Below are 23,937 nucleotides of genomic sequence, written 5' to 3'. Positions count from 1 at the left end.
GAAGTAACAAGAGGCAGAAAAAGCTGGTGGGTGCAGTTTATAGGCCCCCTAACAGTGGCTAAAATGTTGGACAGAGTATTAATCAAGTAATAAGAGGGACTTGTAACAAAGGCAATGCAATAATGGTGAGGGACTTTAATCTTCATATAGACTGAACAAATCAAATAAGCCAAAGTGATTTGGAGGATGAGTTTATGGAATGCATTTGAGACAATTTCCTAGAACCATAAGTTGTGGAACCAACTAGGAAACAAGAGATCTCATTTTGTATAAGACAGGTTTAATTTCATACTAATCTCATAGTAAGAGATCCTCTGGGAAAGAGTGATCATAATATGATAGAATTTCACATTGAGTTTGAATGGCATAGACAAGTCCAAAACTAGAATATTAAATATAAATAAAGGCAATTACATAAGCTATGAAGGGGTAAGCTGGCTAAAACAGTTTGGGAAATTAGATTAAAAGGAATGACGGTAGATGAGCAATGGCAAATATTTAAAGAAATGTTTCACAATACTCAACAAATCTATATTCCATTCAGCAATAAAATCTCCACAGAAAAAGTGATTCACCTATAGCTAACTAAAGAGGTTAAGAGTAGGATTAGAGTAAGAGAGAGGCTAAGAAGAGTATTAAGCCTGAGGATTGGGATAGTATTAGTTACCAGCAAAGGATGACAAAAAATTTGATGGAGAGAAAATAGAGTACAAGAGTAAACTAGCAACAAATACAAAAACAGATGCTAAGAGATTCTACAAGTATGTAAATGTAAAGAATAGTGAAGGTAAATGTGGGCCCCTTAGGAGGATGAAACAGGAGAAATTAGAAGACACAAAAGACATAACAGAAATAATGGGGAGCTAAGAGTCTAATGAAAGTGAGGAACTAGTGAGGAACTAGAGAGACCAGAGAGAGAAAACACAGTGGGAGCAGAGCTTTAAAAAGCATGCCAAAAAGGAACACAGTGAGAGACCAGAGAGAGAGAGAGAAAACAGAGGCGGCGGTGAGACCGGGAACAGTGGACCTACTTGACCAACAAAAATCAAAGCGTGACATCACAGAAGAGCTGGTAAGTGATTGGTGGGTATTTTTTTTTGTGTGTCTCTTTTTTTGTTTTTGTTTTGGCCAAGTGATCTAAATCAGGAGATGTCATTGCAGGTTAAGAGTACACTTAAATAATTTTTTTTCTTTTAAATACTGAGATCCAAATTAATTAATTAAATAGAATAGAGATGGCTGGGCAGGCGATGTGTTGCAGCTGTAGTATGTGGGAGCTGGTGGACATCGGTGCGATCCACGGTGACCACATCTGCAGCAAGTGTTGGCTGCTCGAGGGACTTCGGTTCAGAGTTGATGAGCTGGAGTCCGAGCTGCAGACATTGCGATATATCAGGGAAGGGGAGAGTTACCTGGACACTGTGCTTCAGGAGACAGTCACACCCCTTAGATTAATTACATCAAGTTTTGACCGTGGTCAGGGACAGGGGGGCGTGACTGCAAGTGAGGCAGGTATGGGGATTCAGAATTTAGCTTCGGAGGAGCCTCAGTCAGCGCCCTTATTCAATAGGTATGAGGTTCTTGCTGCTAGTGTGGACGAGGGCACCGACTGCAGGGAGGATGAGTGAACTGACCACAGCACCGTGGTTCAGAGCGCCATTCAAGTGGGGGGAGAAAAGAGAAATGTAGTAGTTAATAGGGGATAGCATAGTTAGGGGAATAGATAATGTTCTCTGCAGCAAAGATAGAGAGTCCCGAAGGCTGTGTTGCCTACCTGTTGCCAAGATTAAGGACATCTCTTCTGGGCTAGAGAGGAGCTTGGAGTGGGAGGGGAAAGATCCAGTTGTCGTGGTCCATGTAGGTACCAACGACAGAGGTAGGACTAGGAAAGAGGTTCTGCAGAGGGACGAGCAGCTCGGGGCTAAATTAAAAAGCAGAACCACAAAGGTAATAATCTCTGGATTACTACCTGAGCCACGTGCAAACTGGCGTAGGGTAAATAAGATTAGAGAGGTAAATGCGTGGCTCAAAGATTGGTGTGAAAGAAATGGGTTCCGATTCATGGGACACTGGCACCAGTAGTGGGGAAAGAGAGCTGTTCCATTGGGATGGGCTTCACTTGAACCATACTGGGACCAGTGTCCTGGTGAATTGTATAAGCCTGTAGATAAGGCTTCAAACTAATTAGTGGGTGGGGAGGGTTCAATTGAAGGGAAGTTTAAAAAGTCAAAAGGTAACAAGAGAGCAGAGCTGCAGGGTAGTGAAGGGGCATACATTAATCAGAGTGTGACTGGAAGAAACAGAGAATACAAGCATAAGAGTACAGCAGAAATTAGAACCAGAGTAGGCAAAAATGGTAAAAAGTCAAAGTTTAACGCTCTTTATCTGAATGCACATAGAATTTGTAACAAGATAGATGAGCTGATGACACAGATAGAAATAAATTAATATGATTTGATAGCTATCACAGAGACGTGGTTGCAGGATGACCAGGACTAGAAATTCAATGTTCAAGGATATTCGACGTTCCAGAAGAATAGGCAGAAAGGAAAAGGAGGTGGGGTAGCTTTATTATTAAAGGAAGGGATCAGTGCAGTTGTGAGTAATGATATAGGTGTAATAGATCATGATGTACAATCAATCAGTTTGGGTAGAAATAAGGAATAGCAAGGGAAAGTAATCAAGGGTGGGAGTGGTCTACAGGCCCCCGAAGAATTGCCTCTCTGTAGGACAAAGTATTAATCAGGAACTAATGGAGGTGTGTAAGAAGGGCACTGTAATTATCATGGGTGATTTTAATCTGCATATAGACTGGACAAATCAAATTGGCAAGGGTAGCGTGGAAGACGAATTTATAGAGTGCATCAGGAATTGTTTCTTTTAACAATACGTTGCAGAATCGACCTGGGAACAGGCTATTTTAGATTTGGTAATGTTTAAGGAGGTAGGATTAAGAAGAGATCTCATAATTAAGTGATCACAACATGGCAGAATTTCAAATTCAGTTTCAGGGTGAGCAACTCGGGTCTCAAACCAGTGTCTTCAACTTAAACAAGGGCAATTACAGAGGTATGAAGAAAGAGTTGTCTAAAGCGGGCTGGGAAAATAGACTAAAGGGAAAGTCAGTAGATGAGCAGTGGCAGACTTTTAAGCAGATATTTCATAACACTCAGCAAACATTTATTCCGGTTAAAAGGAAGGACTCGAAGAGAACGATGAACCACCCGTGGATAATAAAGGAAGTTAAGGAGAGTATCAAATCAAAAACAAAGGCGTACAAAGCGGCGAAAGCTGGTGGTAGGCCAGATGATTGGGAATTTTTTTTAGAATCCAGCAGCGGATGACTAAAAAGCTTTTAAAGAGGGAGAAAACTGATGAGAGTAAATTGGCAAGAAATATAAAAACAAACAGTAAGAGCTTCTATGAGTATATAAAAAGGAAGAGAGTAGCTAAAGTAAGTGTGGGACCCTCAGAGGATGAAAGTGGGGAATTAATAACAGGGAACAGGGAAACGGCAGATAATTTAAACCAATATTCTGCATCAGTCTTCACGGTGGAGGACACTATAAACATCCCAACAATAATAGATGAGCGAGGTGTAAATGGGAGGGAGGACCTTGTAACAATCTCTATCACGAGGGAAAAGGTGCTTGACAAACTGATGGGACAAAAGGCAGACAAATCGCCAGGACCTGATGGCCTGCATCCAAGGGTTTTAAAAGAAGTGGCTGTAGAGATAGTGGAGGCATTGGTCATAATATACCAAAACTCACTGGATTCCAGTAGGGTACAAGCGGATTGGAAAACTGCTAATGTGACGCCCCATTCAAGAAAGGAGGGAGACAGAAAGAAGGAAACGATGGACCAGTTAGCTTAACATCTGTCATTGGGAAAATGCTAGAGTCCATTATTAAGGAAGTAATAGCAGGACATTTAGAAAAACATAATGCAATCAAACAGAGTCAACATGGTTTTATGAAAGGGAAATCATGCTTGACAAATTTGTTCAAGTTCTTTCAGGATATAACAAGCAGAGTGGATAAAGGGGAACCAGTAGTTGTAGTGCATTTGGATTTCAGAAGGTGTTTGATAAGGTGCCACATAAAAGGTTATTGCACAAAATAAGAACTCAGGGTATTGGGGTAATGTGTTGGCATGGATTGAGGATTGGCTAACACACACAAGGCAGAGAGTCGGGATTAATGGGTCTTTTTCAGGTTGGAAAGCCGTAACTAGTGGGGTGCCACAAGGATCGGTCCCAGGGCCTCAACTATTTAATATCTATATTTATGACTTGAAGGAAGGGACAGAGTGTAATGTATCTAAGTTTGCTAACAATACAAAAATAGGTGGGAAGGCATGTTGTGATGAGGTCACAACGAATCTGCAAAGGGATATAGATAGGTTCAGTGAGTGGGCAAAAACTTGGCAGATGGAGTTCAACGTGGGAAAGCGTGAGGTTATCCACTTTGGTAGGAAGAATAAAAAAGCAGATTATTATTTAGATGGAGAAAGACTACAAAATACTGCAGTACAGAGGGATCTGGGTGTTCTTGTACATGAAACACAAAAAGCTAATATGCAGGTGCAGCAAGTAATGAGGAAGGCAAATGGAATTTTGGCCTTTAATGCTTGCGGGTTACAGTTTAAAAATAAGTAAGTCTTGTTACAACTGTACAGGCTGTTGGTGAGGCTGCACCTGGAGTATTGCGTTTTGGTCCCCGTATTTAAGGAAGGATATACTAGCATTGGAGGCAGTTCAGAAAAGGTTCACTAGGCTGATTCCTGGGATGAAGGGGTTGTCTTATCAAGAACGGCTAAACAGGTCAGGCCTTTATTCATTGGAGTTTAGAAGAATGAGAGGTGATCTTATTGAAACATATAAGATTTTAAGGGGGCTTGATAGGGTAGATGTTGAGAACAGGTTTCCAATGGTGGGAGAATCTCAAACTAGGGGATATAGTTACAGAATGAGGGGTCACACATTTAAAACTGAGATGCGAAAGAATTTCTTCACAGAGAGTGTTGAATCTGTGGAATTCTCTACCTCAGACAGTTGTGGAGGCTAGGTTACTAAATGTATTTGAGGAGGAGGTAGATAGATTTTTGAAATCTTGGAGAGTCAAGGGTTATGCGGAACAGGCCCAAAAGAGGAGTTGAGGCCTGGGACAGATCAGCCATGATCTTATTGAATGGTGGTGCAGGCTTGAGGGGCTGAATGGCCTACTCCTGCTCCTATTTCTTATGTTCTTAAAGTAATTAATATCAGTAAAGAAAAAGTACTGGATAAATTAATGGGATTAAGAGCCAAGAAATCCCATGGACCTGAAGGCCTACATCCTAGGGTTCCAAAAGAGGTAACTGCAGAGACAGTGGTTGCACTGATTGTGATCTTCCAAAATTCCCTAGATTCTGAAATAGTCCCAGTGGATTAAGGAGGTAGAAAATGTAGCATCACTATTCAAAAAAGGGGGAGAGACACAAAAGGGAACTCCAGGCCAGTTAGTCAGGAAAACATTGGAATCCATGATTAAGGCACTTAAAAAAAAGTGATTAGGCAGAGTCAACATGGTTTTATGAGGTTTCATTTCCAATGAAAGGGTAGGTTGTTTCCACTGTTTCATGTTCTATTTCTAGTAATAGTCCTTTCAGTAGCTCGATTTCAATTACTCTGAAAATATTAGTGAATTTAAACTCTCTCAAACCAAACAACGGCTGCACAGAAGACAAATGAAGGCAAACAAAACCCTCAAAGCACCATTGATCACCTTTTGAAATTGCAACATTACATAAACGACTGTTTAAAAAAATTATTTTTCCCAACTGACAACCTGCTGTCAAACACACCAAAATTTTGCATCATTGCTGCGTTGGTTCAACTATTTGTTTATCTTGCAGGCTAGGCAGTGATTCAGCTTTCAGAACAAACACTGAAGTAACTAAATGTAAACTGGCCCAGAAAAAAAGCAGAGAATTTCCCACAGCTGCCTTGATTGAAGAGCGCAAGAGACATATGAAGACTGTACAATAGGAAGCAGAGCATAGTATAGCTGTCAGAATGGCTTTCATTAGGACTGTTGGCAGGAGGCTGAGATCATGGATTCCAAAGACTTAGGCTGAGTTGCTGCTATTCGTTGACTTAAGTAAACTAAGGCTTTTCTAAAGGTCAATTGTTCGAATGAATAGTAAAATTCTTGGATACGGTGGGGGAATAATCATATCAATTCAAAACAATAAAAAAAAGTACCCAGTAATAAGGAAACAGCTCCAACTGATTTAAATGTTACAACTCGACCAATTAGTGGATTTTTTTTTCTCTATTGGTTGTGTAGAAACTGCATCAACAAGGAACATTTGAATGCTTTATGAGGTTTTTTTGTCTGTATATAGAAATTTATGTTTATTGAAGACTTTATAAGTCAGCAAATACAATAATAGCAGTTGTAAGAAAGGATTTGAAGGCATGAACTGGTCAACAATGGGCAACGAGGTGGGTTGAGTGCCTCAAGGCTCAAAACTACAGATGCGTCTTTGAAGCACACTGACAAATGTGAATACACTCGGGAGAGGCACCTAATGGTTCAAAAATGGGACAATGAATGTTTAGGGCCTCATGCTCTAGCCACTTCACCACCCAAGGCAACTAGATCTGGCTGACCAATACTGCCAAACTCCCAGAAATTAGCCAATACATGCAAACCTTGACATCCCAATAGTCATGGAGCACTCTTGTGTAAATAAACCTCTAGAATAATCCCAGACTTCCCTCCAAGTGCATCCAGGCTCTGAAAAGACCCTCATCATCTCCTTCCCAAGACCAGTCCCAATGCTCCAAACCTCCTCACTACATTGTCCCTAGATCTCATAAACCACCCACCCCCCCCTGAAAAAAAAAGTACTATAAGTATATCAAGCCCATTCCCAGTGATTCTGGGTTCCAGGGTCGATAAGTCAATGACTGACAATACCAATTGGCAGATCATATTTTAGGAAACCTTTAAATTATCATGAGCACCACCACGAAACATCACCTTTTTACTGTCTCATGTATGCGCACATCCTACACCACACTTATAGCACATTCCTGTCATGCAATATTTCTATCAAACTTAAGCTATACTTTTCTACAGGTGGCAGCCTTGGGAAAATCGCAGCACTCTCACTTGAGTCAGAAGGTTGTGCATTCAAGCCCTCCTCGAGCGATTCTAACACATGATCTAGGCTGATGCTCCAATACAGTACTGAGACAGTGCTGCACTGTCGGAAATGCCATCTTGCCGATGAGGTATTAATTGAAGTCCCATCTGCCCACTCAGTGCCGTGGAATCTTTTATGCACCTATTTCAAAGAAGAGCAGGGGAGTTACCCCTCGTGTTCTGGCCAGTATTCATTGCTCAATCAACATCATTAAAACAGATTATCTGGTCAACATCACATTGCTATTTGTGGAAACTTGCTGTTTCCAAATTGGCTGTCACGTTTCCTACAACAGTGACTACACTTCAAAGCTGTAAAGTGCTTTGGAATGTCCTGAGGTTGCAAAAGGCACAGGGTTTTTTGCAATAAAAACACAATTTACTTCACTAGAGTACGGTACCATCTGCAGTCAAACATATATTGCAGAGCATAAAACAGTGTATCCAATTCACTATGAACAATGCCACAGGATATTCACTAGCCACAGCACAATCGTATTTAAACAAAAGCTGCTTGGTTTTTACATCACAGGTAGGAGTCAGTTAGCCTCTAATTGACTTCTGAATGCCCTTATTTACATGAATCAGACCTAGTGGCTTAGTAACATTCCAGCTCAATCTTAATAGCAGAATACATCAAATTGTATACTGGATAATGCTTCCATCATTTACTTACTATGAGAAATGTCCCAGAGATTAGCCACTATCTAATTTTTAAAGAAGTATCCACAAATAGGTGTTGTGCATGCTTCATATAAACTTGTAAGTTTTACTATAATTTCACACCACCACGCAGGTCCTGTTTATAATGAAGTAACAGGGGATGGCAAATATGGCAAATATGTATATTGACTGCGGCAAGAAGCAATGTAAATAAACAAGCTTAATTGAAACAGTACTTTACAATGACAAAGCTTACTGGGTGGAACTTCAATGGACCCATTCTTTACAGTGTCAAAGCATGACAGCGCTTAACATCACGAAACACAAATATTTAAATGATACAAGAAAACATTTTATAAAACAGGGATTTTATTGCACTTACAACACAAGTACTTTCCTTTTACTGTGACATGACGATGCAAAATGCTGGTTGGCCTGCTATCATCTGCAACAGGTCCTTGTGCTCCTTCCTATTACCTTCTGTAATGGGAGACACAAAGGTTTACAACTGCAATGTAAACAGACTTTAAGTAAGATAGTTGTAGGATTCATTTAGTGTACATTGAGTTGCAGTTCCCAGTGTTTTAGTAAAGTGCAATAAGTGAAATCCAAAAGTTTTCATATTGTGCTCACTTGAACAATGAAAAATACAAAGAGGTAGGTTTTGAACAGGCTTTTGAAAATGGGGAGAAATGTATTACAGGGTTTAAGGACAGTGTCCCTCAGTCATGGATTAAAATAGTCGAAGATCCTGCGAACAAAGGTGCAACTGAGAGAACAGAGATGCAAAGGAGACCTGATCAAGAAAGGCTGCAAGCCAAGATCTAGTAGTGTTATAACTAACTATCTTGCACAAGTGACTGGTGAGTTAAGAGGCATTATTCAAGTTTAGCATTGAAGACTTTTCTTTAAAAGTTGCATGTTCCCAAAATTTCAATAGGGAGATTGCTCAATAAAAATTATTTTTCTCAGTGAATTACTCACAACATTGAATATTGGAAAAAATAATAACTCACGAAAAAAATCAAAATAAAAGTATCCATTTATATGTAATTATACTTTCTTTAAAAAAAAACTTGTGTTTTAAGCATATCCTATTGTCACATACTGTAGTGCTTTTGCATATAATTTGATTTTCATCTATTTTACTTAAACAGCATAACTCACTTACAGCAATGTGGGTATACTTACACAAGGACTGCACCTTCTCAAGAACAATTAGGGATGGGCAATAAAGGGTTACCCTTGCCAGTGATGCTCACATCCCAAATACGATTATAAAAAAAATTAGACATCTTGAAAGAAAAATCCAAATAAATACATTTGTAGAAAGATAGGTTTGGCTTTTATTTTCCTCAACTGTGATGGTGCAAACTTGCCCAATAATAGCAAAATTTATCTAACTTCAAGCATTAAAAACAATTACTGGTGCCAGAATACAACAGTACAGACAGCCAGACACCAAAGGCTACATCAAAATAAATTGTCACATCAACATAGACATGGAGGGAAAGATAGGCCAAGTGTTTAGAACAGCCAGCTCTTACCAATATGTGGTTTAGTGTAAGTCAGTCACAATCTCATCAATGACTATTTTAAAGGAATGCAAAAATGCATGTTACAGATTGTTTCAAAAATATATCAACAATCAGCTAACATATCAACATATAATCTGGGTTCTTTTCAACATTTGGCTCAGTGTTGCAGGGGACATGTATTTTTATTTCTAGCATTCCCACTCCTAGTGTTATCCAGTGATCGCTGTTGGAGAGTGAGCTTGTAAAATTAGTTGAGAACAGGATCAGGCTCTACTAGGAAGACCTACTATAATTTAACGAACTTCAGACATTCAATGCAGGCTCATCTATAAACAATGGCCATTGAGCAATGTATTTTTGGTGCTTCGTTCACCACTAGATTTTTCAAACAGTTTTTTGCCTGTCAACAGAATAAGATCATATTAATTGTTTATGATATGTAAACTGTATTGTCAAGCTCACTCTTATACCCACTACAATGTACTTAGTTTTCTGTTTTAGTTTCTGTGAACTCAAAAAGTTAGTCCATTAATCAGCAGAGATCAATGGATCTTGTGGGTAAGTGAACACAATTAGCAGGTAAACTCACAAAGCAAACTAGGGTCAGGTACAACGGTAGCAATCCAAGCATTTGAATTGAGGCTGAGTACAATTTCTAAAATCTCACTAATGGTACTGAAAGCTCAATCCACTCTATCCGGTGCTTTTTTTTCCAGCGCATCTATTTAAATGCCCTTTTCAACTGTTTTCATCCTCAGTAGAAACCAGTAAGGTAAGCATCATGACCAGCTAAGAAGTAATTACTGATCGCTCTATCTACACTCAACCTTGTCAAACGTCATGGAAGCCAAAACTAGAAGAGATGCTATTGAGTCACAACTTTCTGCTAACTGCTCAACAATTCAGCTTGCAGTAAACCATATGGCAATAGTCACCAAGGATAAGCTGGGCGAAAGCCGGAGTGTGGGGATGCACGGGACCTGCAGCCAAATGGCTGGACCTCTTGCAAGAGGGGATGACAGCAGCAACGGCCGTTACAGCAGTCACAAAACCGAGACATCAAAGGAAAGGTGGGGATTGTGAGAATGCTGACAAAAAGAGGTGCCAAAAGAAACAGCAATCCTGGTGGTGTATGTCGACTTGCTGCTATTCCAGGCACTCCTACAGCTCTCCATGCAGCTGCTGCTGGTGGGGCCCATTCAATACCAGGGCCATTTCAGTGCACATGGAACAAGTTTATAACTGGCATCAACAAATATTTCAGGTACTTGGATTCAAGACCTAGATTTTAGGCCTAACCTTGCAGATTATTCCGACTAATAATGCCCATTTTATTCTGCCATAACAATCTTCTCACGGATTGAGTCATGTCAGGTCCTGTGATTATACCAGGGCTACCAGTAGGGCACTAGTACCATTATTTTTACTGTATTTTTACGTTAGTCGCAAATATAAAATTCTCCTTCTATGGTGGAACTTTCAGCTTTAGCAGTGACCTTGGACAGGGGTGTAAGGAAAGCCAATCCACTACCGCCTGTTGTACACCCTGCCGAAGTTGAAAGTTCCATCCACTGTTTCTTAAATATGGGGCATGAATCTCCAAAGGAAAACTCAGCAACAAAGAGTTTGGGAACTTCTGCTCTAGATAGTCAGCACAAAGTTAGAGCAGCAGCCATCCGAACTGCAGGGTATACCAGCTGGCTTCTTGTGGTCTATTGACAAGCTCCAAAACTGAATGATATTTCTCAGAGGATGCAAACAGTGGGTGAGCATAGAGATTCATTATCTTATTGTAACACTGGTTAGAAAGGTATATGGGATACTTGCCTTTTTTAGCCGAGGCATAGAATATAAGAGCAGGGAGGTTCTGATGGAGCTGTATAAAACGCTAGTTAGGCCACAACTGGAGTACTGTGTACAGTTCTGGTCGCCACACTATAGGAAGGATGTGATTGCATTGGAGAGGATGCAAAGGAGATTCACCAGGATGTTGCCTGGGCTGCAGCATTTCAGCTATGAAGAGAGACTGGATAGGCTAGGGTTGTTTTCCTTAGAGCAGAGAAGGCTGAGGGGGGGACCTGATTGAGGTATACAAAATTATGAGGGCACAGATAGGGTAGATAGGAAGAAACTTTTTCCCTTAGCGGAGGTGTCAATAACCAGGGGGCATAGATTTAAGATAAGGGGCAGAAGGTTTAGAGGGAATGTGAGGAAAAAATGTTTTCACCCAGAAGGTGGTTGGAATCTGGAACACACTGCCTGAAGTGGTAGTAGAAGCAGGAACCCTCACAACATTTAAGAAGTATTTAGATGAGCACTTGAAACACCATAGCATACAAGGCTACAGGCCAAGTGCTGGAAAATGGGATTAGAATAGATAGGCTTGATGGCCGGCGTGGACACAGTGGGCTGAAGGGCCTGTTTCTGTGCTGTATAACTCTATGACCAACACATACCCAGGGTCCTCTCAGGGCAGTGTGATTGACGAATGAGAAATGGGATGGGGCCAATGACTGGTTGGTGTAATCAAAAGAGCTCTTTAGAGAGTGGAGAGAGTCACTAATTTCCTTCTTAAAGACTAGACTCAATCAAGCTACTGCAGGCAAATATTGGTTATCTGAATAATAGAAGCATGAATTGTGTCAACCTCAGTGGAGATCGATGCAATAGCTCTGTTGTCTAGTGACCTTGACTAGGACTGCAAGTTCAGTTCCTTAACTTGGCAATGATATTTGATCCACAATTGGGAAAAATACCTGGAAACAATAGAAAAGTGGGTATCCTAAAGAAAGCTCAGTATTGCCAGTAGCTTCAGTATTCTACAAAGCTAATACTGATGTAGATATGGTACATTGTAACCCTGCTTGGCAGGTTGCAGAGAAAGCCCATCACTTGCGACTGCACCACAGTCCAAAGTATTGCACAGTACTGGCCCTAACAAGACTTGCCAATTGTTGAATAAATTGTGGTCAGGTTGTTAATGACCGAGAAGATTATAAGAGCTATTTGTGTTTAAATTTTCACATTCGACTGGGTAGAAGCTGCTAATTAATTTGTATTCTTTCCTCCAGTGTAACAGATGTTTGGTCTTATTCCTATCATCAAAGAATTCTGTAGACTTAATTTTATTTCTTATGGTGTGACTTGTTCCGTTAAAAATTAGTAGATGCATTGCAAAATGCTTGTACTTTTTGTGCCAAGTCTGACACCATGGCAACAATCAGGTTATAAAACTATCACGCTGGCTTTAGTTCTATATTAGTACCAGCTATCCTCACAATTAACTGAACAGGCAAGCATTTCAGTATGTGACAATTATGACCCAATCTCAACCCTGATCAGGGTAGACAAAAGCATATCAGTGCTGTTACAGCTTCCACAAATATGAATAATCCTTTTAAGAACCTGTGAAAATGACAAGAAAACAAATCCAGAATTATCCAGTAACCCAAATTTGCAATCCATATGCAAAGCAGATTCAATCTAAAAAAAACTAGATATACTCATTTTCCATTGAATGCATAAGGATGACCATTGTACACATTTTGTATTCATGGTGTGAATTAAAAAAAAATTGTACTGCATGAATGGATCAGAGTGATACTGCACTTGGATGAAAGCATTTGATTACACAATAAATAGTTGTGCTTAATATTGAGAAGTTTATTGTAAACTAACAAAATGATAGATCTATCTTGTATTTCAGTGTTGTCACTGTTATGATCCCCATGGCGATCAACAAACCAAAAGAACTGAATTTACTGAACGACCCCAATAAAAAAACCCAAATGGATAAGATTTCACTTTTATAACTTTTACATGATCAAACTAAAAACAACAAATTAAATATGAATTAATAGACAAATCACAGTCTATATATATTATACATCATCAGATACAAAGACAGATCTCAGATTTACTAGGCAGTCCACTTAGAATATGTGGCACCCATTACAGCCACAAAGTTCTTCAAAGCTCTGAACTTCCTCAGGTACATCTCCAGCTATTTTCATCCAAGATGCAGCCAGCGATTCTCATCCAACAACAGTTGCCCTTCAGTCCAAACTCCACGGGTGCAATCTTCACCCAAAACAGCCCACTAGTCCAGAACCTCCTCAGCTCTGCTCACGACAGTCTCAAAAGCATGGATCCACCAGTATTACCTTAATCTGAGCCCTTCAGTGACAACCCTATGCACAGTATGGCTGGGTCTGGTTAATTGACAGAAACAGCTCTTGGATTCAGCCTGCTGGCACTGCACTCCAGCACAATCCGATCTTGAATGGCCGTGTCACTTTTATCTGGTGCCAACCAGTTTCAGTTTTCCCAGAAACCTGAAGTTTTAGTTTCCCCTTCAGTTGGGGTCTGTCTCAGAAAAAAAACATACGAACATATGAATTTGGAGCAAGAGGCAGCCACTCGGCCCTTTGAGCCTGCTGAACTGATTATTCCACATTTCTACCTACCCCCAATAACCTTCCACCCCCTTATCAAGAATCTATCTACCTCTGCCTTAAAAATATTCAAAGACTCTGCTTCCACCGCATTTTGAGGAAGATAATTCCAAAGACTCATGACCCTTAGAGAAAAAAGTTCGCCTCTCTGTCTTAAATGGGCAACTCCTTATTTTTAAACAGTGACCCCAAGTTCTAGATTCTCCCACAAGGGGAAACATCCTTTCCACATCCAACTTGTCAAGACCCCTCAGGATCTTATATGTTTCAATCAAGTCGCCTCTTACTCTTCTAAATTCCAGCAGATACAATCCTAGCCTATCCAATCTTTCCTCATAAGAAAGCCTACCCATTCCAGGTATTAGTCTAGTAAACCTTCTCTGCACTGCCTCCAAAGCATTTACATCCTTCCTTAAATAAGGAAGCCAGTACGGTATAGAGTACTCCAGATGTGGTCTCACCAATGCCCTGTATAGCTGAAGTATAACCTCCCTACTTTTGTACTTAATTCCCCTCGCGATAAACGATAACATCCTATTAACTTGCCTAATCATGTGCTGTACCTGCATACTAACCTTTTGTGATTCATGCACTAGGACACCCAGATCCCTCTGCATCTCAGAGCTCTGCAATCTCTCACCATTTAGACAATATGCTTCTTTTTTTATTCTTCCTGCGAAAATGGAGAATTTCACATTTTCCCACATTATACTCCATTTGCCAGATCTTTGCCCACTCACTGAGCCTATCTATATCCCTTTGTAGCCTCCTTATGTCCTCTTCACAAGTTACTTTCCTACCTATCTTTGTGTCATCAGCAAATTTAGCAACCATACCTTCAGTCCCTTCATCGAAGTCATTGATATAAATTGTAAAAAGTTGAGGCCCCAGCACAGATCCCTGTGGCAAATGACTCATTACATTTTGCCAACCAGAAAATGACCCATTTATGCCTACTCTGGTTCCTGTTAGCTAGCCAATCTTCTATCCATGCCAATATGTTACCCACTACATCATAAGCTTTTATTTTCTGCAATAACCTTTGATGTGGCACCTTATCAAATGCCTTCTGGAAATCTAAGTACAATACATCCACTGGTTCTCCTTTATCCACAGCATATGTAACTCCTTCAAAGAACTCCAATAAATTGGCTAAACATGATTTCCCTTTCACAAAACCATGTCGACTCTGCCTGATTACCTTGAATTTTTCGAAATGCCCTGCTATAATGTCTTTAATAATAGCTTCTAGCACTATCCATAAGACAGATATTAAACTAACTGGCATGTAGTTTCCTGCTTTCTGCCTCCCTCACTTTGTGAATATAGGAGTTACATTCACTATTTTCCAATCTAAAGGAACTTTCCTCGAATCTAGGAAATTTTGGAAAATTCAGCCCCTCGAGCCTGCTCTGCCATTCAACACAATCATGGCTGATCTCATCTCGGCCTCAACTCCACTTTCCTGCCTGTTCTCCATAACCCTTCAATCCATTACTAATTAAAAATCTGTCAATGTCCTGGCATCCACCGCACTCTGGGGTAGTGAATTCCACAGACTCACGACCCTTTGAGAGAAGTAATTTCTCCTCATCTCGGTTTTAAATCTGCTACCTCTTATCCTAAGACTATGACCTCTTGTTCTAGATCGCCCCACCAGAGGGAACATCCTCTCTACGTCTACTTTGTCAATCCCCTTAATCATCTTATATATCTCAATTAGATCTCCTCTCATTCTTCTAAACTCTAGACAGTAAAGGCCTAAACTGCTCCATCTCTCCTCATAAGACAAACCCCTCATCTCTGGAATTAATCTCTGCAATTAAAACTGACGCATCAACTATCTCACTCGCCACTTTTTAACAACCTAGGATGAAGTCCATCAGGACCCGACAACTTGTCAGTCCGCAGCTCCAACAATTTGTTCAGTACCACATCCCTGGTGATTGTAATTTCTTGAGTTCCTCCCTCCCTTCCATTTCCTGACTTACAGCTAATACTGGGATGTTACTTGTATCCTCAATAGTGAAGACCAATGCAAAATATCTGTTCAATTCATCTGCCATCTCCTTATTATCCATTATTAATTCCCCAGACTCACTTTTTATAGGACCAATGCTCACTTTAACGCTTTTCTTTTTCAAGTATCTATAGAAACTCTTACTATCTGTCTTTATATTTCTAGCTAGCTTTCTCTCGCACTCTAATTTTACCTTCCTCATCAATCTTTTAGTCAGGGTCAATGCACCTAACAGAACATTCTACAAGCCATCTGTTCAGACAACAGCTCCCCACTGGTCCAGCAGACCACAGACTCCATCACATCATGAAAGACAATTGTAGCAATCCTTTGTAATTGGGGTCAGTATATTAAAGCTTGAGATGAGGTCCGCGTGGTGTTACCTTTTCAGCAATTTGTTTTTTTATTAATAGTTTTACATAAAATCTCCATTTTTAAATTGTAATTTTTATTTTATTTTTAAAATCAAAATTGACTCTGGTATTGACTGACTGCAAGAATCATAGAGTTTAAGATTCAACAGCAAAAGCAGACTTCTGAAATTTGGCATCTCGCTGCTTTAGTACTGCTGCAGTAGCCAAGCAACCATATAATATCTACTTAAATGCTGCAGGAGGTGAACAAGCTCTTCATTGGATTTCTGTGATAGGAACATACTACAGGCTCCTGAAATAGCTGAACAAGTTTATTCGCGAAGTAGCTGAGCCACAGACGAGGATTCCCATATTCAATCACTAGTCTGTGCTTAGTTAATTACTTTCAACCAAGGTAGTGGGTGAGGTATTAAAACTGGTGTCTGTCTGTGCTCCTCGGCTAGGGGGAGGAAAGTCAACCAAGGCTCACAATCAGCTGTTCTGGTTGGAATTAATCGGCGCATAGGTAAGAATAGGATCAGGCTTGGCAGTTAACGCCCTGTGATGTGAAATAACTTGCCACTCAGAATCACACCTGAATAACTGCCACGTGAAGGAGCTACCAGAGATTGACTAATACTGAACTGCATTCCAGAAACATTAATGCCTTCAAGGGAGGGGGTGGGGAATCAAAATTGGCAAGAAAAAACTGTGATTGTGATGTATTGGGTCAGAATATTCTCCTTGGAATCACTGGAACCTAGGTTCAAATTCTCCCAGATTGAAGATATCAGCACTTCTTCCACCTGTGTGGCATACAAGTATTCGTAATTCAGCCAGCAAACTGTTCCCAAAGAGTTCTATAGCTTTGCACACAGCCTCTTGCTTTACACCTTTGTGTAGCTGCATCTATTAGTGTGCAAAATATCTCTCACACAGTACAGCATGACATTACAATCCTCTCCATCAAGCATCTAACTGTCATTTCAATAACACAACTGAATAAAACATTCCTGAAGTGTTTTCATATCTTCATATTTTATATTTTGGACATGAATACTAAAAATGACAGAAAATGCTGGAAATACACAGCAGGTCAATCAGTTCATGAAATGTGGCTGTGCATTTCCAATATTCTCTCGTGACTTCAGATTTACAACATTTCAATTTTTTTCTCTAATTTTTATTTTCTAGTGTGCTGCACAGCACTAACAATGGGGCAGGTTTTGACAACTAAATTTCACGTGTTTCAGTTTGAACCCTCGTATTTAATTATCAAAGTTCTAAAAAAAAAGGCTTTTAGTTTAGCCCAAAGTTGAAAGAATTCAAGGTTAATGGTGTTGATGAGGGCAAGTAAAGGGTTAAAATTAAGTTAGTTGTATGAAAGAGCAAAGCTTAGCAAAAATGCACAGCAGAGTGGCATGAAGAACAGGTGTTGACAAGAGAGAAGTATACGTGCCTAACGGGAAGTCTGGCGAAACCACAATCGTAATGAGTAATGACCCGACCCTAAAATAGGTGAACTGTTATACCGCTACTTGAAGTTGCAGAAAGGGAGACTTGGAGCATTATGTAACTACCTGTGTACATGCTTCCAAGCAGTAGGAACAATTATGTAACCATTATATACGTGCTTTAAATGTGATTGGATAAGCTGAAAAGATGCACCGTAATCAATGTAACGCGAAGACAACGATTGGATATTAATGAAGTAATGCTTTGTATGCTAATTGGGGAAGGGACCAGCCAAAATGTATAATTACCAATGTCTGTGGACGCTCGGGGAGTCCGTCCTCGATCTCTGATTGAGTTACGGCTCCCCTGCATATGCTTGAATAAACCGGTGAAAGAGAACTTCCGTCTTGTCTGTTTACTGCATAGTGAGGAGAGGATAAAACTCCCACAACAATACGTAAACACTGAATGGTTAGCTAAGTTGGCAAAAAGGTAGAAGATGCAGTTCAGTGTTGAAAACCATGTTGTAATATACAGAAAAAATAGGAAAAGGAAATGCATTTTAAATAGCAAGGTCATCAAAGGCAGCAGTGCAATTAGATAAGGCCTTAAAAAGGCAAATAAAAGACTTGCATTTATATAGCACTTTTCATGACCACCGAATGTCTCAAAACACAGTGCAGTCAATGAAGTACTTGTAAAGTGTAGTCACAGTTTTGATGTAGAAAACATGACAGCCAATTTGCACACAGCAAGCTCCCACCAGCAGCAATTTGATAATGACTGGATAATCTGTTTTTGTGATGTTGATCGAGGGATAAATATTGTTTGGGACACCGGGATAACTCCCTTTGGTCCTCTATAAATAGTGCCATGGGATCCTTTACGTCGACCTTAAAGGGCAGATGGTGCCTCGGTTTAACATCTCATCCGAAAGACAACACCTCCGACAGTGCAGCACTCACTCAGTACTGCACTGGAGCATCAGCCTTATTTTTTGTGCTCAAGTCCTGGAATGGGACTTGAATCCACAACCTTCTGACTCAGAGGAGAGAGTGCTACCTTGGTGTTATATTTTGAAGGCAGTAATGTTGAACTTACACAATATTTTAGTACAAAAGAGCGTTTTGGATATCCTAGGAAGCATATAAAACAATGGAAGAGATGAAGTATAGATTCACCAGGATGTCATCAAGATGAGGAGTTACAATTAAAGGATGACTGGTGAAAAAACTTGCATGGTTATGAAGGATTATAATAAGACAAATATTAATGGATTTTTTGACTGGAAATTCAACAATTTTAAGATAATTACAAAAACAAGCACTTGCATTTATATAGCATCTGTAACAGAAAAACATTCTAAGGTGCTTTACAGAGGCAGGCAAAAGGGTGTGGCAAAAATTAGATTTAAAATTTAGAATTCCCTGCTGCAGATCATTGTTGATTTGGAGTGCATAAGTTTGTTTAAATAAGATTTTTCTTCAAACAACAATTTAATTAACAGGATGAAACAGGACTGTGGGAAGCACATGTGGAGAGAAATATTGGTGCAAACCTGGTCTGTTTTTGTCCTACAACTTTTTATGGGCGGCACAGTGGCGCAGTGATTAGCACCGCAGCCTCACAGCTCCAGCAACCCGGGTTCAATTCTGGGTACTGCACTGTGTGGAGTTTGCAAGTTCTCCCTGTGTCTGCGTGGGTTTCCTCTGGGTACTCCGGTTTCCTCCCACAGCCAAAAGACTTGCAGGTTGATAGGTGAATTGGCCATTATAAAATTGCCCCTAGTATAGGTAGGTGGTAGGGGAATATAGGGACAGGTGAGGATGTGGTAGGAATTTGGGATTAGTGTCGGATTAGTATAAATGGGTGGTTAATGGTCGGCACAGACACAGTGGGCCGAAGGGCCTGTTGCAGTGCTGTATATCTAAATCTAAATTCTAAACTAGCCTAGCAATCACCAACAAAAAGAAAGTGGCACCCCTAGTACCTATACCAGAGTTCCAAACTAAACATATCGTTTTCTATTCAATTGCTAAAAGACAATTTATTTTTGGCTTGACTGGTAAATGAATGAGCCAAATATCCCTTTATTGAGTCATTGCACCCGTTCTTGTAAGGGAAAATGCAGAAAATACAAAAGTTTGTTTGTAAAATGTTACCCATCTGGGTCCCTACAGCTGTAATGCAAGATCCCATCATCAAAAGGTCAGCATGCTGGGTTAGGAACAAATGAATCATAATGGGGATTACCTAATTCTATTAAAACCAATGTTCTTTCCGAAGCCAGATATAATTTTTGAATATTAAACACAAAAATGTTGGAAATACACAGTAGATCTGTCAACACTGGCAAAAAGACTGATTGTTTTACCTGGGGTTCTGCCATTTCTCATTGGTTCCGTTCCTCATTTCAGACTTCCAGCTATTACGTTTTATTTTTATATCAACTGTTCAATAATAAGTTATGTAGGAATTTTATTTCTAGGGTACATTCTTAATGATTAGGACTAGTTAGGTGGCAGGAAATTATTTTTTAGAATCCATATTCTGCATTCCATGGAGAGCCCCTTCTAAGCAATAAATTGCATTTCAGGACAGTACTGATTCACAGATTCTGCTATAATTATTTGAACTATGAACAAAAATTGATATGATAATTGTTACAACAGCTAATAATCACTTTTTTTTTTTTTTAATTATTTCAAGTTCACAGTTTAATATAAAATAAATCCCAAAACTCAGGCTAACATTAAATTACTTCTGGTGATAGCTCTCAACCAAAGACCTTAATTTTTGCTTTTAGTTAAAAGTTTTCCATTTTCTAAAATATGTAACGTTATCGGGTGAATGCACACTAAAAGTTTGCAGTGAAGTCGCCTCAGCTTTGTATCAATGCGAAAGTTATGACATGTAAATCAGGTATCAAGAATCAAAACAAGTCCAAAATAAAATGGATTGAGACCACCCCTCTTGACAGTTTGATTTCTCTTCCCTAAGGTCAAGTCTTGTCACATCTCCAATTTCAGGCTACATTTACACCAAAATCACTTGACATCAAAATGTTAATTAGAGCACGAATTATACTCAAAGTCAAAATCCTTCCTTAAACAGTTGCTGGTGCAAAGGTATCCTGGTAATCATTTTCTCGCAAACTAACATTAAATTTTTTTGATGAAAGCTCCCAATAGCCCCAATTTTGCACTGAGAAATGGCAAGGCTAACAGCACTCACCGTTATTATGGTGTGAATTGGATAGCAACTATCATGTAGGGCAGAAATCTGGATGTTGTGGTCCAAATTACCGTGCTCCTCCACAGGCGGTGCTATAACAGTATCTCACTGATAGACTTGGCATTGAAATCCATGTAAGGGTGTGAAGTTGAGGTGCTTACCCGCAAGTTACACACAAAACATGCGAGAGATAGGCTGGTGTACTCAGGTGTAGGTGAATTTTTACCAGCTTGATGAGTCATAAATACTCCCTGGCCTTGAAAATTTACTTTTAAGTGTGAAGTCTCATTCCTTCAGAAGTTAATTAATGTTGGACATTTTTAATAAAATTATTACTTTTTCTGGCCATCTCTTCTCTCTCTATTAATCTCATCTTTCGTTCCCTCTTTTAGTTTCACTTTCTGTACATGATTTAAATCTAATTTATACAATCTGGTTTAGATACTGTGCGTCTGTGAGAATTCTTCAATCTGATTGGTTGAAGAGCCTCACTGTTGCTCGCCCTGCTCTCTCACGCCACAGATCCCCTTTAGAGATCCGATGACAGGAAATCTCCGCTCAAAAGGCTGCAAAATCTGGGCCTCTGACTACTGGGTTTCCTCATCTTTGCCAGTCATATCTACTTTCTACCTTATTAAACACAGATTTCTTCCCACGAGAAGCACTACACAAATACAAGTAGTTGTTCATTTTATTGGCAGATGCAAAATATATTTATTTTCATGTAAATATTTTCCAGCAGCACACTAACGCTCCATCCTTACCTGGATCATCATGATTCTGATTATCAATCAACAGCAATTTTCTGTCAAGCTCTTGGGCACTGGTTTATCAGCCATTTGCTCTGATGCTCAATCCAGAGACTGTAGTCTATGTAATAGCTAAGCAATTTGTGATTCTGCCCTCTCTGTTGGTGAGGTATTAATAAAGTTTACTCAATAATGGCTGCTTGCTGGGAGTCCACATGTTGTCTCACTCAGTGAAATACGCAAAAAAATGATGAGATGGGATTGAATTGTTTTTTACATTTCATTCGAGAAATTACGCTAAGAACATTGTGATACACTTTTTGGAACTCCCAAGTTGATTTTGAGCACAGATCCTGCCAGACCTGCTGAGTATTTCCAGCACTTTCTGTTTTTATTTTAGATTCCCAGCATCCGCAGTATTTTGCTTTTATTTTAATTTTGAGTAAGTTTGGGCGATTTGAAAGATTGCGCCGTGTGGGTGCATATCATGTTCAGGCACAACTCTGAGTCAACACGGTACGTAATTGGAAAAAATACGTTACAACTAAGGTGGGAGGAATGCACAGTTTATTCTAGTCCCACTTCTCCACAGGTCATAACGTATTGTTACAGGTAATCATATACTCTATTTTTCCCAGAATAGAACACACTACCCAGGTTCCTTAATTGAACAACAAAAACAACAAGTCTTAACCAGTAATGAAGTAAAACATGCGCACAGATTTAAAATTTTAAAGTTAAAGTTACCTTAGTCCCTTCACCCGCACACACACATATAAACCAGTTAACCAAAAAAAAAATACAAGGGATTTTTATAAATTCAGAGCTGTTACAAACAAAAAAAACTTGCGCAGATTATTTGCTCAGTTTTGAAGAAAACACATGAGATATGTTGTCCCAAAACTGGTATACAATCTTACTTCTGAGTACACATAGACAGGCCACTTGGATCTTCCAGAACAGTTCTTTTCAGGCGGCGCTGAGATTAATTTCAGCAGGCTTTTTTTCCAGAGACAAGAGACAGATGAATCAACACAATGGACTTCTCAGAGTCTTTCACAGAATTGCTGGAAAGCGAGCTGGGTTGCAGTCTTCTGCCCTTCCTTGACACTTCAGCAGCAGACTTGACTTTATCTCACTCCAGAAGGTAAAACACATACTGGCACACAACCAGAAAGCTTGAGAGTTTTTTTTTGTCCATCCCAGGTGCTCTGCTGCTGCTACTGGGCTTGCCCAATCAAGGGATGCTGGTCATTTCTCTGCCCATATTACCAGGGATCTTTTTTATCTTTAACTTGAGTCATGTGACAACCAGTAACACTGTTGCCACTCCGGCTCCCTCAGTGTCCTCTTGATGGCTCTCTTTTTCAAAAAAAAAACCAGTCCAACATTTACTCAGTTTAACTATAAATTCCTTTAAAAAATATTTTAACAAAAAACAGCATCACTTTCATAACACACGAAAGACATACCTAGGACAATGGGGGAATTCGACCCTAACAAAGAGGAATGGTGTAATTATGAACAAAGGTTACACATTTGGCTGAAAGCTAATAAAACAGAAGATGAGGATAAAGTAAATGTTTTCCTCACCGTGATGGGGTCAGATGCTTTTGAGGTGGTGTTTAACCAATGTTGCCTGTGAGACCCCAATACTATGGACTATTCTGAAATCACAGATTCTGGACTTATATTATGGCATGACTAAGAATGAAATTGCACTGCGAATTGCATTCAGTGATAGGAAGCAGTGGCCAAGTAGCACGACTACAGATTATATTCTCAAACTAAAGAAACTCTTGTCACTGTGGGAATGGCACAAACTTACAAATCAACCTTAGAGACATGTTCGTTAGTGGTCGAAAGAACAGTAAAATCCAGGCCTAGCTTTCGAGTAAAGGCAATAAGCAGATGTGGAAAGAGGCCTGCGATGAGGCCACAGTCATGGAAATGGCAAGAAGAGATAGTTGCAGATTGCAAGGAAGTTCTTTTCGTGAGCCAGCAGGGGAGGTCCACCAGATAACAGTGGGAACCAGGCCACGGCAGACAAGTTCACAGACTCAGTCAGAAATTTAGATGCTAACATTGCCGTGGTAGCCACCATCCATCTAAATGCCCCCATTTCCAGTCAAAGTGGGAAAGTCGGTCATATCCAGACGGCATGCAGAAGTAAAGAGTAATGCTCCAGGTCGTGGTAAAGTTCCAGGTCACAGAAATGCACCAGGTCGCGGTCGGAGTAGACCTAAAGCTAGTTCAGGAGCCTGGGCATCCTCGA

At 39.9% G+C, this 23,937-nt stretch overlaps 1 protein-coding gene across 2 annotated transcripts in view; it reads right to left on the bottom strand.

Annotated features, from left to right (window-relative positions):
- The window catches only part of dagla (diacylglycerol lipase, alpha), a 450,361-nt gene that overhangs the window by 317,895 nt on the left and 108,529 nt on the right, over positions 1–23,937 (bottom strand). Inside the window, exon 2 of one of the 2 annotated variants that reach the window (XM_068046193.1) lies at positions 8,242–8,339. The exons of the other annotated variant lie outside the window; for it this stretch is intronic. The gene's annotated coding sequence lies outside the window, so the exon portion shown is untranslated. The remainder of the gene's footprint in view (positions 1–8,241; positions 8,340–23,937) is intronic. 2 annotated transcript variants of the gene reach the window in all.

The sequence above is a fragment of the Heterodontus francisci genome, chromosome 14, assembly GCF_036365525.1.
Source record: "Heterodontus francisci isolate sHetFra1 chromosome 14, sHetFra1.hap1, whole genome shotgun sequence".
NCBI lineage: Eukaryota > Metazoa > Chordata > Chondrichthyes > Heterodontiformes > Heterodontidae > Heterodontus > Heterodontus francisci.
This window is presented reverse-complemented; position numbering and strand designations above follow the sequence as displayed.